General features: G+C 41.5%; 1 long non-coding RNA gene across 1 annotated transcript; it reads right to left on the minus strand.

Annotated features, from left to right (window-relative positions):
- Positions 1-5268: 5268 nt before the first annotated feature.
- Positions 5269-9177, minus strand: LOC118969346 (uncharacterized). The gene is made up of 3 exons (XR_005057290.2): positions 9004-9177; positions 6031-6123; positions 5269-5356 (listed from the first exon to the last, which is right to left on the minus strand). It is a non-coding gene; the product is annotated as an uncharacterized lncRNA (long non-coding RNA).
- Between the last annotated feature and the right edge of the window lie 5987 nt (positions 9178-15164).

Below are 15164 nucleotides of genomic sequence, written 5' to 3' on the forward strand. Positions count from 1 at the left end.
AATACAAAGAATTATTAGAGAATACTATGAAAAATTATATGCTAACAAACTGGATAACATAGAAGAAATGGACAACTTTCTAGAAAAATACAAACTTCCAAGGCTGACCAAGGATGAAACAGAAAATCTGAACAGACCAATTACCAGCAATGAAATTGAAGCAGTAATGAAAAAACTACCTAAGAACAAATTCCTGGACCAAATGGCTTCACCACTGAATTTTATCAAACATTTAATGAAGACCTAATACCCATTCTCCTTAAAGTTTTCCAAAGAGTAGAAGAAGAAGGAATACTTCCAAACTCATTCTATGAGGCCAGCATCACTCTAACACCAAAACCAGGCAAGAACATACATGCAAAAATACTCAACAAAGTATTAGCAAACTGAATTCAGAAATACATCAAAAAGATCATCCATCATGATCAGGTAGGATTTATTCCAGGGATGTGAGGACGGTACAACATTTGAAAAATCCATCAACATCATCTACCACATCAACAAAAAGGACAAAAACCACATTATCATCTCCATAGATGCTGAAAAAGCATTTGAAAAAATTCAACACCCATTCATGATAAAAACTCTCAACAAAATGGGTATACAGGGCAAGTACCTCAACATAATAAAGGCCATATATGACAAACCCACAGCGAAGATCATACTTAACAGCAAGAAGCTGAAAGCTTTTCTTTTAAGATTGGGAACAAGACAAGGATGCCCACTTTCCCCACTTCTATTCAACATAGTACTGGAAGTCCTAGCCATGGCAATTAGACAACACAAAGAAATAAAAGGCATCCAGATTGGCAAGGAAGAAGTTAAACTGTCCCTGTTTGCCAATGACATGATATTATACATAAAATACCATAAAGAATCCACTCCAAAACTACTAGATCTAATATCTGAATTCAGCAAAGTTGCAGGATACAAAATTAATACACAGAAATCTGTGGCATTCCTATGCACTAACAACAAACTAGCAGACAGAGAAATCAGGAAAACAATTCCATTCACAGTTGCAACAAAAAGAATAAAATACCTAGGAATACACCTAACCAAGGAAGTGAAAGACCTATACCCTGAAAACTACAAGACAGTATTAAGAGAAATTAAAGAAGATACCAATTAATGGAAACTCATCCCATGCTCACGGATAGGAAGAATTAATATTGTCAAAATGGCCATGCTGCCTAAAGCAATCTATAGATTCAATGCAATTCCTATCAAAACACCAACAGCATTCTTCAATGAACTAGAGAAAATTGTTCTAAAATTCATATGGAACCACAAAAGACTTTGAATAGCCAAAGCAATTCTGAGAAGGAAGAATAAAGCTGGGGGCATTACGCTCCCCAACTTCAAGCTCTACTACAAAGCCACAATAATCAAGACAATTTGGTACTAGCACAAGAACAGACCCATTGACCAATGGAATAGACTAGAGAGCCCTGATATAAACCCAACCATATATGGTCAAGCAATATACAATAAAGGAGCCATGGATGTGCAATGGGGAAATGACAGACTCTTCAACAGATGGTGTTGGCAAAACTGGACAGCTATATGCAAGAGAATGAAACTGGATTATTGTTTGACCCCATACACAAAAGTAAACTCAAAATGGATTAAACACTTGAATGGAAGTCATGAAACAATAAAACTCTTAGAAGACAACATAGGCAAACATCTCCTGAATATAAGCATGAGCAACTTCTTCCTGAACGCATCTACCCAAGAAAGGGAAACAAAAGCAAAAATGAACTCATGGGACTACATCAAACTAAAAAGTTTCTGTATGGCAAAGGACACCATCAACAGAACAAAAAGGCATCCTACAATATGGGAGAATATATTTGTAAATGACATATCTGACAAGGAGTTAACATCCAAAATATATAAAGAACTTACATGCCTCAACACCCAAAAAGCAAATAACCCAATTAACAAATGGGCAGAGGATATGAAGAGACAGTTCTCCAAAGAAGAAATTCAGATGGCCAATAGACACATGAAAAGATGCTCAACATCACTAATCATCAGAGAAATGCAAATTAAAACCACAATGAGATATCACCTCACACCAGTAAGGATGGCCAGCATTGAAAAGACTAAGAACAACAAATGCTGGTGAGGATGCGGAGAAAGGGGAACCGTCCTACACTGCTGGTGGGAATGTAAGCTAGTTCAAGCATTGTGGAAAGCAATATGGAGGTTCCTCAAAAAACTAAAAATGGAAATAGCATTTGACCCAGGAATCCCACTCACTTGGAATTTATCAAAAGAATACAACTTTTCAGATTCAAAAAGACATATGCACCCCTATGTTTATCACAGCAATTTTTACAACAGCTAAGATATAGAAGCAACCTAAGTGTCCATCTGTAGATGAATGGATAAAGAAGATGTGGCACATAGACACAATGGAATACTATTCAGCCATAAGAAAGAAACAAATCCTACCATTTGCAACAACATGGATGGAGCTGGAGGACATTATGCTCAGTGAAATAAGCCAGGAGGAGAAAGACAAATGCCAAATGATTTCCCTCATTTGTGCAGTATAACACTGAAGTAAAACTGAAGGAACAAAATAGCAGGAGACTCAGAGATTCCAAGAATGAACTAATGGTTACCAAAGGGGAGGTGTGTGGGAGGGCAGGTGGGGTGACAGGGAGAAGGGGATTGAGGGGTATTATGTTTAGTACACATGGTGTGGGGGATCATGGGGAGAACAGTGTAGCACAGAGAAGGCAAACAGTGATTCCACAGCATCTTACTACACTGATGGACAGTGACTGCTTTGGGTTATGGGTGGAGACTTGATAATATGGGTAAATGTAGTAACCACATTGTTTTATTATGTGAAACCTTCATAAGATTGAATATAAATAATACCTTAATTTAAAAAGAAAGAAAGAAAGAAAGAGCGGTGGTCTCAGCTAACCAACGTAGGCCATCTACTGCAGGCGTGCCCTGTGTTCCCACCCACTCGCGCACCTTGGCACTGAGAGCCACAGACGTCCTTGTGTTACTGTGGTGCATCTCTCCTCAGCCTTTATGAAAACCTCCTATTTTCCTTGCATGTCAGTTCTCTGCCCTGTCACAGGAACAGCTCTGCCAGTTTAAATGTGACTCTAGCATAAACAGTAAAATGATTTAAGAATGAGAAAAAAACAGATGATGAAAGCAGATCAGAGTGAGAGAAGATATTCATTAAACATCTACCTGATAAAGGACTGGTATCTAAAATATATAATAACTCCTACAAATCAGTAAGAAAAAGACAGACCACCCTAATGGAAACATAGGAACATCATTTAAACAATAACACCGCAAAAGAGGATATGCAAATAGTCAATAAGTATATGAAAAGGCCTCTGTCCATTTCAGGGAAATGTAAACTACAACCATAGCGAGATACCCTTACCTACTCACAAAAATGACTAATACTGACAAGTGTTAATTAACAAGAGGACCCCAAGTGTTGAAAAGGCTGTAGAGGACCTGGGATTGTCAGACATTCCTGGTGAGAGTGGTAACTGGCCCTACAACTCTAGGGAACTTTTTGGCAATGTCTATTAAATATGAACATATACATCTCCTATACTGGAAATTTCACCCTAATTCTCAGACATTAGTCACCAAAAGGCATGCCCTGGAATTTTCAGAACAGCACTGTGGGTCTAGTCCCCCAAATGGAAACAATCCAAACGTCTACAAACAGTAAAATGAAAAAACAAACTAATACAGTCACACAATGGATTACCATACAGCAATAAAAAGGACAACCATTCCTGTACCCTTTCTCAGGAGGCTACCAGAGGATGTGCCTTTAATGAAGAGAGTAAGTCAAGATAAAGGAAGATATTGGTTCTTTGGTTCTGAGAAATCAAGGATCCAACACAATAGACAAAAGTATTCTCCAGAAAGCTGATGAAAGGCGATCCCAGAGCACAGCTACTCAGCGCCCCTGGAGGCCACCCATCCTGACAGGAATCCAGGAGGGATTTCTGCCCACAGAGGAACTAACTGAATACCTAATGTAAATGACCTTACTGAGAAGAGAATTTCAAAACTTGGGGAAAGTTTAGGGTTTGCTATGGTCTGAATGTTTTTGTCCCCCCCCCCCCCCAAGATTCCTATGTTAAAATCCTAACTTCCAAATGCTGGTATTAAGAGGTGGGGACTTTGGCAGGGGAGTAGGTCATAAGGGTGCAGCCCTCACAAACAGGATTAGTGCCCTTGTACAGGAGACCACACAGAGCTCCCTAGTCCCGTCCACCATGTGAGGACACAAAGAGGAGACTGAAATCCAGAAAGAGACCTCACCTGACCACCCTGGCATTCTGCATTCTACTGATCCGGGACCTCCAGCCTCCACAACTGTGAGAAGTAAATTTCTGTGGTTTGTTAGCCACCCAGTCCGTGGTATTTGTTACAGTGGCCGGAATGGACTAAGCCAGGGTTGAACTAGCAAGAAGCACTATTCAGAGAAGATTAAGTGGGGGATGGGAGAGGCAGTAATTATTAAATGTAGGGTAGGGAAGTAGCAGTGAGGCAGAGAAGAATGTTATACAGGGGAGAACATTCAAACATACCACCTGGATTGGCAGTGAATAGTGTTTCCATAGTGAGATCAATAAAATACTGAATATTTAAGCACTTTTACAATGTAATTCCATTTGGAGACAGAGGGATGAGAATTATGCCTACATGCCAAGGGCACTGTGTGTGTGTGTGTGTTTGTGTGCGTGTGAGAAAGAGGGAGAGGGAGAGGACCCAGACAGAACCCACCTTAAGTTCTCATCTCCCAAAGTGTGAAATGAACAGGTAATACCTAACATGAGGAATTCAGGAAGTGGTATGATGAGCATGCTAGAGACATGGATGATGGTTAAGTATGAAGAGAATGAGCAAAAACAGTTATAATATTGTTCTGGGAAATGGGAAATGGAAGGGGCACGGGGGTGAGGTGACAGGTTAGTGGGATGCAAACAGCTAGGACTTAAGAAATAAGAAAACTTAGTGGGTTATTTGACTCTTAACATCATGTGTATATGATTCTTGGTAAAAATAAAGTAAGAATGCATGGTCCACTGTGTTGAATGCCACCAAGAACACCAGGATAGAAGTGATTACCACGTTTGGTGACGTCAGCCCATTGATGATCTTTGAAAAGATCAATTACCAAGAATTAAAAATTGGTAGTGATAAAAATTAATAACACTACCTTAATAAAAATTTTTTAAAAATTAATAACACTTACACAACTTTAATTTTCTCAGGAATTGCCCATATTTTAATTGTTATCTTTGTTTCAGTTGGTCTTCTCTCATCTTCTATGTGTGGAACCCTGAGGAGATACCCATATAAATATTTTTAGTTTGTTATTGATTACAGGTTCCCACTGCCATTCTCTTTAAAGTCATTTGGTCATAGAAAACTTCAAAGGATAAATAATGTGTAATCTCCACCCATTGCCACCCACCCTGCACTAATTCTTCACTTGTACCTGGAGGGCCCTCTCCCAGGGAGTAGATAGGAGTCCTTTTTTGCTTTAGGGAAAGGGTTCCATTATTAGCCTTTTCACATCCGAAAGCTGTGTCTAGGGGAAGACTGAAAAATTCAGACACACGTTTACAGTTCCCCGCCCTCCTTTCTCCACCAACCCCTTCCAACCTTCCGATCGAATTAAGATTCCACTGCAGGAAGGAGAGGAGGGGAGAGCCCTCACGGGAAGCAGTGGGCAGATACAGGAATCAGAGTTCGGCCTAAATAAGGAGGCCCGGGGTCTGCAGCCAGTCAGCCCCCAGAGCCCGACCAGCCTCCAGGTGAGATAGCTAAACGCTCTGCAGTGTCGCTCTGGGGATTATCCATGTCTGGTCACTGGGCCTCCCCTTGCCAAAGCCCAGAGCAGTCAGCATACCCCCACATCCTGCTTGTCTGTCGGGAATGACAAGCCCCTTTCCCAACAGAGGCTTTGCCACCTCCTAACCCCTCAGCTCCATGTGGTCAGCTGGCCCTCACCTGAGCAGGAGCGGACCGGACAGAAGAGGGGTGGTGGGAAACACACCTTCGTTGCCTTCACAGCTGCGGGTGGGCCATCAGCTGGAGCAGAACCTAAGGGCAGAGAGAGACGGAGGGGTACTTTTACTTGGCAGCTCACGTTTCACAGACACCACCTAGCGGCAACCTCCCCCTCCAGAAATTCCGCCGGGGCCCCGGGCGTCTGGGTAAGGTGGAGAGGAAAAGCCAGTCCTGGCTGTAACTTTGTCCAACTGTGCAGCGGGGAGTGGGGAGGAAATCCGTTGTCTTTTTGCAGGGTGGCTACATTAATGCCATCAGTTTTTGTTTACTGAGCATTTTTTCCACAAGTTTTCAAATGAAACCTGTTGCCTTTGTTTACTTTATGAAAAGTTAACTATTTCAAGAATTTAAATACCAAAGTTGGCCAAAAATATTCTGTACTCTTCCCTTTATAGCACTGCCTGTTGGATAAGGCTATGATCAACGAGAGGCCAGATGTGATTTAAAATACGTACAATTCCAAAGAATGATGAAGTATGAAGTAATTTGTTTTGAACTTACAAACTAGTTTCAGCTGATTTGTAAGATTTTTAAATGACCCAAATACATTTTTACTAAACCTAGACCCTCCCATACGTGTAAGAGCACAAGGTCCACTTCCTACGCTGTCTGATAGGCAGGTGCCGGTGCTTCCAAGCACTGGACTCCCAGCGCTGACACTTCCCTTGTGCAACTTTGATTTCTGAGGTTGTAAGTAGTTATGTAAGCTACATTTAGACAGAAGGGGAACAGTCAAATGTTTTGCAAAATCCTGTAAGGTTTCCTAAGCATTGCTAACACTTCCATTAATTTTAATCTTTTTTCAAACCTTTAGTGAATTAGAATTTTGTATTTTAAGAGTTAGGCTTTGTGACAATAAAAGTAGCTATTTCCTTGACAGTCTTTCAAAAAGTCTTCAAGTGTCATATAAATACTGTACTACACTTTCCTAAGAATCTGCTGTTTTCAGAACTGAAATAGTAAAATGTCTAAATTAAACCTAAATGCCTACAATCCCAAGGTGCTTTACCACATTCACATAGAAAGGCATGACTGCTAAAACATTAGGAAATCAGACACCCTCTGGCAGTTTAAAAGACACTTAAGCATTCTTTCATGAAAAGATACAACCTGTGGCTGAAAACATTAGATTGTCTTGAATGTGGAAACACAGATTTAATAATATTGGATGGACTCTTCCTTCGGTTGCTAGAACAAACCCCTAAGGGCTCTCACAAGAGCATAGCAGCTACCTTGAGCAAAGCTCAAGCAGGGTTTAGCAATACCTCATGTGAAAATGATTTAGGTAATGCAGACAGCAGTTATATCAGTATGCACTGAGGTTTCCACCAGAGAAAAAAAGCCCTTGGTCTACATTAATAGAAAAGCATTGATGACAGGTGCTTTCTCTACTCCAGAAGCATGACGTGCAATTCTGGTTGAAAGGAAAGGAGCGACACATAGCAGCAATTCACTGGAGAGTTTCGCTTTATTAGGGAAAGGTGCTGCGTTATATAGGAAGGGGTATGAATTGATTGACGTGTCACTTCTACCGGGCTGGTGGCTATTGGCTAGGTGCTGGGATTGGGAGGGGAGTGAGAGGTGATTGGGCTTCAGGTGGCGCCGGCGGGAACCGAGGACCCCAAAGAGAAGCCGGAAGTTTGCCATCTTACTGGTGGGGGCCCTTCACTGGTTGTCTCACGTAACTGCAGGGCACCCAGTGCTCCCCCAGTAGTTGTGAGAACTCCTGAATGGGAGGTGGTGTGTTTTGGTTTCTATTTTATTTTACAGATTTTAACTGGAATTCTTAGGAAACCAGAGCCTAATTACTTGCAGAAAAAGGAACAGATTAGGGCCGTCCAGATGTTGCTGGCCCTGCAGTTCACTATTCTCAGCTGCAAGGAACTTCGTAGTTTTCATCTCTTGCCCACAGGTCCCAGGCTCCTGGGATCCGTCTCCCCATCCTGGGATTTCCCCCCACATCTTTTTTTGATTCTTACTTCAAAGGCTTCCATGCTTCAAAATTGAACCTAAAAATTCCCATTTGTTATTCAGAAGCCCTTCCGTTACTTTTATTCAGCCTACAGGACTTTCTCTCTCTTGACTGAAAGGCAAATTAAGGTATGATAAAGAAAGAGAAAGGCAGAGGGAAAGGAGGAGGAGGAGGAAGGGTGGGAAGGGGACGGCGGATGGAGAAGAAAAAGCAGTTTCCTACTTAAATGAGAGACTGCTTGTTGTTGGGGCAACGTGCAAATTTTCTTCCCTTTACACACAAACTTTCATTTTCAGCCCTGATTGTTTTTTTTCTCAGGCTGAATCCCACGCAGTAACCTGGTGAGACAAGGGCATGAACACGTGCTAAGACTTTTCAGTAGCTCCCCTGCGGGCTCCTTGGCTTCGGTCAAGCATTCCACGAGCTGCTCGGCTCACCTTGCCCACACTTGCGTTCTCATGCTTCCGGTGAAATAAAAAAGTTGTTTCCTGCCTCCCTCTCCCTCAAGCAACCCGGAGACCCCTATCAGAGATCACCCCTTGCCTGGTGGCGTTTTCTTCTACTACTACTACTACTACTACAATAGTATTATACACAGCAGTAATAGTAACTTCGTTCGGGTTCCCGGACCCGATTCCAGGGTGTGTACGTGTCGGGGCTGAGATGGGGGTGGGGAAGTCTTACCACAAACTCAAAGCAGTACTCGATCAGCAGGATGTCCAAGAACTAGATTCTGGTGCTACCTGCCCCATCAAATTCCCCAGGTTAAGGGCTCCCTCCTACAAGATTGCCCTCCAGTCCCCACTCCAGACGCTGGTCGCAACTCCAGGCAATTCCCTGTGCTTCTGACCTACTGGTTTCAGGCTGGAGGTCCCCACGACCTGCCTCTTGGGTTCGATTAATTTGCTAGAGCAGCTCACAGAACTCAGGAAAACACTCACCTTTACCAATTTAATAAAGGATTCCGTTAAGGATACAAATTAGCAACCAGCTGAAGAGAGACAGAGGGTACTTCCGAATAAAGGAGCTTCTATCCCCGAGGAGCTTGGGGCCTGGCTCCGTGGCACATGGAGGCGTACTGGCTCCCCAAACAGAGGCAGGATTCAGAGGAGCGATTTGTTCTCCTCAGAAGTTTTTGTGAGGGCTTCATTGCAGTCATGACTGACTAAATGTTTGCCATTGGCTGATTCAACCTCCAGCCCTGCCCTTGGGCTGGTCCAAAAGTCTCTCATTAACATGACAAAACACCCATTTCACATTTAAGACTGCAGTGCTTTCAGGCACTGTGGATGAAGACCAAATATACCTGAGATATATGTATTTATAAATGACCAAATATGTACTTCTTATAACTCATTACATCGCACCTCTATTGCTGGCATTAATAGAAATGTTTCTGGTATTTCACCATTAAATATGACACTGGCTTTTGGTTTGAGATACACACATTTAAAAGTAGGCCGAGAAGATCCTTATTTTGCACTAGTCAAAATTCTTGGTTTCAAATATCAGAAACAGAATCCAGGTAATTGAAGGGAAGAAAATTATGGAAAGCTATTGGATTGCCCAGAGAATCTCTGGGAAGGCTGAAAATCCAAATGCAGCCCATTAGAAGAAGAAAACCTGGGAATCATGGAACTGGGGATTCCCTTGAAGTTTGGGAGTTGTCCTTGTTCCTTGACTGGGAAGCAGGGAGTAATAAATCTCAAGTGTACAAATATTATAAATTTATCTGGTCCAAGTACCCATCCGGGAGTTGAGTCTCCACTACAGCGTTCCCACCAAGTGGCCCATCAGTCTCTGTCTAACTGGTCTTACCAATTTTCTTTGGCTTCCTGTAGCATTTACCCATTGTTGCTAGTTTTAGTCCTTGGATCATCAGAACAGACCTAATGCATTCTGCTCCCTCTGCCTAGAATGCTGTTTTCTGAACTTTCTAAACACAATCATACTGATCTTTTAAGAATAAATCAAATTTTATCTCTTCTAAAAAAATGTAAAACTAGGAAACCAGGTTACAAGCCAAAGTACGCCCGAAGAGGAGTCGGGGTTGACATGCTTCTGCCACTCTTGCAGAGCCTGAGCACTGCCGACTGTGCCGCCACCAGACTGAGTTCTGAAGCGCCCCTGCTTCTGCGCATTCCCCGCTCTGACTCTGTGTCCCAGGTGTGGTTCTCTGGGTGTGAGGTTTGGGCTGGAGTCCGCCCTGTGGCGTCCAGGGTCAGGAGAAGCCCGTGCCTGGCTTTGCCTCTGTTCCATCAGGACTCACACAACTCCAAGCTCCAGAATAGGATCCTGATGCTGAGCAGCCAAAAACTGAAATGATAAATATCTACTACCCATTTATTTTGACTTTACTAAAAGAATTTGGCAGGAGTCAGTATTGATTACCTTTCCAGCACTTGAGGTGACCACACGATTTTTTGCTTCAGACCTATTACGAGAGTAAATATGTTTATAGATTTAGTTGGAAAAACCTACTTGGTTGTGAGTACCGTATTCTTTTAATGTACAGCTGATACTCTATTTGCTGATATTTTATTTAGGATTTTCATAGTTAAGTCATCGGTGTGATTGGTGTGCATATGGATATTTTGATGCCCTTATAAAACAGTTTGGATGATGAAAGGGTATCTCGCTGTGACCCTCCTTACCCCAGAAGGACTCAGGAGACACAGGCCCACGCAAGAGATTTTATTATCTGAAAGAGAAAACGGCTGCCCCCAGAGAGAGGGAGCAGCAGCTTGTGGGTGAGGAAGTGCGATTTTAAGAGTGGGGGTAGGGTGTGTTCTGTGTTTGTGATTGGATCTTCAGGGTGGGGGTCTTAGCACGCCAGAATTTGCCTTCAGATGAGTCCCTCCTATTTTCTGGAGCAGTTAAAATACTTACAAACACTTGTGTATTTCATACCGGGCACTTCTAAGTGAATTACACATATCTGTTTACATACTCTCTGCAACAACCATATGAAATACCATCATTTCCATTTTCCACAAGAGAAAATGGGCAGAGTGGTTAGATAACTTGCCCAAAGCTACAGTATTAATCCGCATCAGAATGGTATGTTACTTGAGGAAAACTTTTTAAAATTGGCATATAGTTGATATACAATATCACATTGGTTTCAGATTACAACAGTGATTTGACAGTTACCTACATTATTAAATGCTCACCAAATATTAGAAAGCTTTTACCTGTGAGATATAACCAAGGGTAGTATTTATTTGGATAAGAAGCTAGGGTTTGTTTTTTGACAAATTAAAAAATAAAATCCCAGAACAGTGGTTCTCAAAGTCTGGTCCTTGGACCAGCAGTGTCAGCAGTGCTTGAAAGCCACCTGCTGAAATCAGCAGCTCTGGGGTGCATCCCAGCAGTCCGTGTTTTATCAAACCTTCTAGATGTTTCTGATGCATGTCAGAGTTTAAGAACCACCAAGTCAAAAATATAACCAGGTTAGTCAAACATTCACTGAAACAGGGCTGAACCCAGAGGGAAGGGCAGATTTAAAGTTTAGGATTGGAATCTTCAGAAATGTCTTTTGGCTTTGTTCTTGTGTAAGCTCTTCTTCCTTTGGGGAATTTAGTTCTCCCCCACAGTTACGCAATCGTGTGATTTTGGTGGGGCTACTAAACCAGGACCTGGCTCAGTGAGCACAGAATATTCCAAACATTCCTAATATCCCATTCTCCTGGCTTTAGTAGGCAAGGGCATGCAACCCAAGTCAGTCCAGTGAAATGCCTCCTGGGATTACATTTAGAGTTGGAGGGAAAAGAGCTTTGCTGTTTGCCTTATGGAGGTGAGGGCAGATATTAAACAGGGGATATTGTCTGACAATTTCTCTGTCATGTGGGAAAATCCCACCTGCCTAGAGGAGACTAGGTCCAGAACAGTGAAAAAATAAAGTTGAAAGACCTGCACAAGCTCATTTCAGTTCCCGGATCTATCCTCCCCAAACCCGCCCTACCCTGAATTTACCAGTTACACAAACCGATAAACTCTTTAGATCAGACTATTTTGAATTGGGTTTCTGTCACTTGCAACGGAAAGCCACACAAAAGGTGGGGAGTTTATACAGGGCATTAACGTATTTTATTATCACAACGTTTTAATCCACAAATCTAGCATTTTGGCAACACCAAAGGGCTTATCTAAACTAGAATTTTATACTACTTCATACCTTAAATATTGGGTAACTAGTTAAAGTAATTTGGCCTTTTTATGTTGTTGGTCCATGAACTTGCATTTTTTCTAACCCCAGGCCCATGCTTCCATCTGTCACCAGTAAGCTATGACACTTCTGCTTCCCTGCAGCTGGCAGCTGCCACAGAAAACACCCCTTCTAAACTGCAGACTCCTATGGGAGTTTGTTTATTTGGCAGGGAACTGAGCAGAGCAAACCTTGGCAGCTCTTTTTCCTCTGTTTGGCTTAACCTTGAGGAAAACCCGAGCACATGGGAAGCCCTCAGTAAATATTTATTGACTAAATGAAATGAAACAAAATTACAACAATAAGAGCAAAAACTGAGGCTTTTATTTCAGCAGATAAACTCCATGTCCATGCACGAATTTAGGACACTTGTCCTGGCAAGTTTTAAGTATCAGGGGTGCATGTGGTTGCAGTAACAGAGGTCAGAGCATGGAGTCTTGAAGCCTTGGGGCAGGAGAGGCCGGCACACCTGTGCCCAACAGCCCAGGGCCTGGGCTTTGTCTGGTGGGAGGTGAACATGTACACTGAGAGGCTGATACTTGTCTCTGACCCACTTCATCCTCTCAGCTCTCCAAGGGGATTACTGTATTGCTTTGGCTCCTGGCCAAGGCTGGCTCAGCTCTCTTTCTTTTCTATTCTTTTTGGTTTTGTTTATGTCTTATTTACAAGGCTTCTTAGACCTATGTCATTTAAGCATGCTTTGAGACTTAAAATTCTCCCAGTGGTTTTCTGTTTTCTAATATACCCATTATTCCATTTGTTACAGAATTTATTTTGTATCTCCACACAGTCTCATCAGAATTTACTGAATAGCATACTCTTCCCCTGAATGTATGCAGTATCCATCCCATCCTCAACTGTTCTGTATTTCTGGCTAAAAGTGGATTTTACAAGGAAGGTCACAGATGGGACTAGAAGAAAGTTCCAGAGCCTGACTAAAGTCTGGCTGAGCCAAAACTCTTTGTCAGGGCCCATGATGCCACCTCCACCCTGAAGACGGGCTGCCTGCTCAGCCCCAGGCTCACCCTGGGCTGCACGTGGTCACTGCTGCTCCCGCCACGGGGTCCTTCCCCTCAGCTGTGTATTTCTGAAATGTTTACAGACAGTGCCATTCCCTCCTGAGTGGTGCTAAGCACTTTAATCTGCTAAGATATCATTTGTAATCAGATATAAATTCCAGTGAAAAGTACGCTCAGGAGGATCTGTTCATTCCAGTCAGGTACCTGAAGATCTCTTCATACATTGTTGTAGTTTTCTCTGTATTTCTAGCTTTTTTTTCTTTTTCTTTTTGCTTGGCCAGGCCTTCCTGTTAAGAAGAAAATGATTAGATCTCCTGGTAAATTTTTTTTTCTCTAAAAGCATGGCCCATTTATCATGTATTAATTAACCCTATATGTGTGGTTTTATATCTGGGCTGTCTATTCTGTTCCATTGTTCTATGAATCTGTTCTTGTGTCAGTACCATATTGTTTTGATTACTGTAGCTTTGTAGTCCCATTTGTTCATAGTTTGAAGTCAGGGAACATAATTTTATGGTTTCCCCCAAGCTGGGTTCTTCTTTCTCAGGATTGCTTTGGAGACTGTCTACTTGAGGTGTTTATCATGTATTAATTAACCATATATGTGTGGGTTTATATCTGGGCTGTCTATTCTGTTCCATTGTTCTATGAATCTGTTCTTGTGTCAGTACCATATTGTTTTGATTACTGTAGCTTTGTAGGATAGTTTGAAGTCAGGGAACATAATACCCCCAGCTGGGTTCTTCTTTCTCAGGATTGCTTTGTCTACTTGAGGTTTTGTGTGGTTCCATATGAATTTTAGGATTATTTGCTCTAGATACACTTCATTAACAAAAAGAAGGATAAAAACCACCACATGGCCATCTCAAAAGGTGCCAAAAAAAGCATTTGACAAAATTCAACATCCATTAATGATAAATACTCTCAACAAAATGGGCATAGAGGGAACATATCTCAACTAATAAAGGCCATATATGACAAACCCATAGCTTACATCATACTCAACAGTAAAAAGGTGAAAGCTTTTCCTGTAAAATCAGAAATAAGACAAGGATATACACTCTTGTCAATTTTATTCAACATAGTACAGGAAGTCCTAACCATGGCAGACAAGATAAAGAGAAAAAAGGCATCCAAATTGGTAAGGAAGAAGTTAAACTGTCACTATTTGCAGATGATTTGATACTGTATATAGAAAAATACTAAAGTGCCCACCATAAAAGCTATTAGAACTAATAACTGGATTTAGCAAAGTTGCAGGATAAAAAGTCAATATACAGAAATATGTTGCATTCTTAAATACTAAGAATGAACTAGCACAAAGAGAAATCAGGAAAATAATTCCATTTACAATTACATCAAAAAAGAATAAAATACCTACGAATAAACCCAACCAAGGAGGTGAAAGACCTGTACTCTGAAAACTATAAGACACTGATGACAGAAATTGAAGAAGACACCAATAAAGGAAATATATCCCATGCTCCTGGATAGGAAGAATTAATATTGTCAAAATGACCATCCTGCCCAAAAGAATTTACAGATTCAATACAATTCCTATGAAAATACCAATGGCATTTTTCAATGTACTGTCATTATTTTTGGTGTAGTAACATGAGTAAATTGAAGAAGCATCATAGGTAGATGTAAGTACTGCAATAATTACAAAGAACTTCTCTCATTTTATGCGTTAATATCTTAAAAGATCAGGCAGGTTTGAAAGCAAGTTAGTGTATTCTAGGGATTCCAGTGTATAGGGTATCATGGAGTACTAGTGTTACAGAAGACCTTAGAATTCATTTCATTTTGTTCTTCTCAAGCACTTGCACCCACATACAGTACCACTTAGAAGGCATTGCATTGCTGTGTATCTCTA

Source organism: Manis javanica, chromosome 14, assembly GCF_040802235.1.
Source record: "Manis javanica isolate MJ-LG chromosome 14, MJ_LKY, whole genome shotgun sequence".
Taxonomy (NCBI): domain Eukaryota; kingdom Metazoa; phylum Chordata; class Mammalia; order Pholidota; family Manidae; genus Manis; species Manis javanica.